The sequence below is a fragment of the Elephas maximus genome, chromosome 4, assembly GCF_024166365.1.
Source record: "Elephas maximus indicus isolate mEleMax1 chromosome 4, mEleMax1 primary haplotype, whole genome shotgun sequence".
Lineage (NCBI taxonomy): Eukaryota > Metazoa > Chordata > Mammalia > Proboscidea > Elephantidae > Elephas > Elephas maximus.
Window position 1 is genome coordinate 96,877,344 of NC_064822.1, and position 3,045 is coordinate 96,880,388.

Below are 3,045 nucleotides of genomic sequence, written 5' to 3' on the forward strand. Positions count from 1 at the left end.
TCCAACTATGATGACTTCTTGGCTGGAGGTGTTTGCTATAAAAAGAAATTTTACTCCAGAGCCCATGATCTCTAAAGAAAAATCTTGCTTTTTAATATAAGAGACTGCTGAGTCAAATGAATACTAATTAAAACAAAGATAGTATAAGTAAAGCTGGGGGTGGGGAGAGCTCTAATCATACAGTGAATACTGGAAAGAATTAATCATCATAAGGGAAAGATAATTTTTCCAGCAGCCCTGCTGCCATAAATGATATTTTCATGAGCTTGTGCTACTTTCTCCAATGGATACTGAGAGTATATTACAGGTTTCAACCAACCGATTTCCATCCCAGCTTGAAGGGCTGCTGCAAACTGCTGAAATTCCCCCAAGGATGATGAAAAGTGAGCAACTCCAATTATTCTAGGCTTCCTTTGCCATGGTTTCCCACGGGTTCATCTCAATAGAACCTCTGCTGCCAACAATTATTACTCGCCCTCCACATGACAAAAGCTTCAGATCATTACTAAAGTTTACCTTAGCTAGCATTTCAATAATCATATCAATTCCTTTATCATGAACAGACTTCTTAATTTCATCAGTATAACTAACGTCTTTGCAATTAAATGCTTCATGGGCTCTATTTTGCAAAATGATGTTTTGACTTTTCTCTGTACCAGCTGTACCCAAAACCTTTAAGCCATAAGTTCTAGCAATTTGGCATGTTGCTAGTCCAACTCTTCCGCCAGCCCCAGGAACCAGAACAATTTCTCCAGCTCTCACAGGAGCACTGCGGAGCAGAACTAGATAAGCAGTAAAGTAAGAGACACCAATAGCAGCTCCTTGTTTAAAGTCCATTCTTTCTGGCAGTGAGTAAATCATGTGATCCGCTGCAACAACATACTCTGCATGGTCCCCAGAGACAGTGCTAGTAGTAAAAACTGTCACCTTTCTTGAAAGCAGATACATTATCTCCAACAGCTTCTATTACCCCAGCCACATCTGGGCCAGGAGTATAGCACAAGATTGGTAGTCTACTATAAGTACAAGAGTGAATATATGTCTCCACTGGGTTTACACCACCTGCATCGATTTTGATTAGAACCTGACGGTCTTTTGGAATTAGTTGTTTTGTACAATATCCAACTGGAGCCTTAACACTTCTGGCCCACCAAATTAAAAACCTCCCATAGCTCTGTCATGGATTGAATTATGCCTCCCCTAAAATGTGTGTATCAACTTACTTAGGTCATGTATTGTGTGGTTGTCCTCCATTTTGTGATTGTAATTTTATGTTGAGAGGATTAGGGTGGGATTGTAACACCGTGCTTACTCAGGTCACCTCCCTGATCCAAGGTAAAGGGAGTTTCCCTGGTGTGTGGCCTGCACCACCTTTTATCTCTCAAGAGATAAAAGGAAAGGGAAGCAAGCAGAGAGTGGGGGACCTCATACCACCAAGAAAGCAGCAACAGGAGCAGAGCGCATCCTTTGAACAAGGAGTACCTGCACCTGAGAAGCTTCTCAACCAGGGAAGATTGAAGACAAGGACCTTCTTCCAGAGCCGACAGAGAAAGCCTTTCCCTGGGGATGACGCCCTGAATTTGGACTTATAATCTACGAGACTGTGAGAGAATAAATTTCTCTTTGTTAAAGCCATCCATTTGTGGTATTCCTGTTATGGCAGCACTAGATGACTAAGACAAGCTCTCATCAACTTCTGTCCAGTTGCCATGGCAATCTAGATACTGACTTTAGAATGGAGAACCAAAATCTTTGAAGAGTCCTATAAAAATACTTAATTTTTTAGTGCAGTTTTAGGTTTATAGAAAAAATTGCACCAAAAGTACAGAGACTTTCCATATACCCCTTCTCCCCTCTACACAGTTTCCCCTATCATTAAAATCTTGCACTGAGTGTGGTACATCTGATGTAATTGATGAATCAATATTAATAACATCATTATTAATTAAAGCCCATATTTTATATTAGTGTTTACTCTTTGTATTGTATATTTCTATGGGTTTTGACAAATGGGTGATGTCATGTATCCAATATTACAGTGTCATACAGAACAGTTTCATTGCCCTAAAAATCCCTGGTGCTCCACCTATTTGTCCCCTACCTTGCCCTTCCCTCCTCTAAATCCCTGGCAGGCATTGATTTTTTTAGTGTCTGTATGAGTTTGCTTTTCCAGAATGTCATAATAGTTGGAAATGGAATCAGAAGTATGCAGGCTTTTAAGACAGGGCTTCTTTTACTTGTAGCATGCATATAAGTTCCTACACTTCTTTTCATAGCTTGATAGGTCTTTTTTTTTTTTTTTTCTGGTTAATACTCCATTGCATGGATGTAACACAGTTTGTCCTTTTACGTATTGAAGAATATCTTGATTGCTTCCAATTTCTGGCAATTATTAATAGAACTGCTAAAAACATGCATGTACAGGTCTTTGTGTGGACATAAGTTTTCAATTCATTTGAGTAAATACCTAGGAACATGATTACTGGATTGTACAGTAAGACTAAGTTTAACTGTGTAAGAAATTGCAGGATTGTCTTGCCAAAGTGTCTGTACCACTTCGCATTTCTACCAGCAATGAATGAGAGTTCCTGTTGCTCCACATCCTTATCAGCATTTGATGTTGTCAGTGTTTTAGATTTTAGCCATTTTAAATAGGCATATAGTGGTATCTCATTTTTGTTTTAGATTTTAGCCATTGTAATGGGTGTATAGAAACCCTGGTGGCATAGTGGTTAAGAGCTATGGCCTGCTAACTAAAAGGTCGGCAGTTTGAATATACCAGGTGCTCCTTGGAAACCCTATGGGGCAGTTCTATTCTGTCCAAAGGGGTCGTTATGAGTTGGAGTGGTATCTTGCTGTTGTTTTAATTTGAAATTCCCTAATGACCAAAGACTACAGCCTTCAGTATGAATTACACCTCAACATAAAGAAAACAAAAATCCTCATAATTTGACCAATAAACAACATCATGATAAATGGTGAAGTTGTCAAGGATTTCATTTTAGTTGGATCCACAGTCAATGCCCATGGAAGCAGTAATCAAGA

At 39.2% G+C, this 3,045-nt stretch overlaps 1 pseudogene; it reads right to left on the reverse strand.

The window, feature by feature from the left end:
- Positions 1-206: 206 nt before the first annotated feature.
- On the reverse strand, positions 207-1,711 carry LOC126075316 (quinone oxidoreductase-like; annotated as a pseudogene).
- Positions 1,712-3,045: the final 1,334 nt, after the last annotated feature.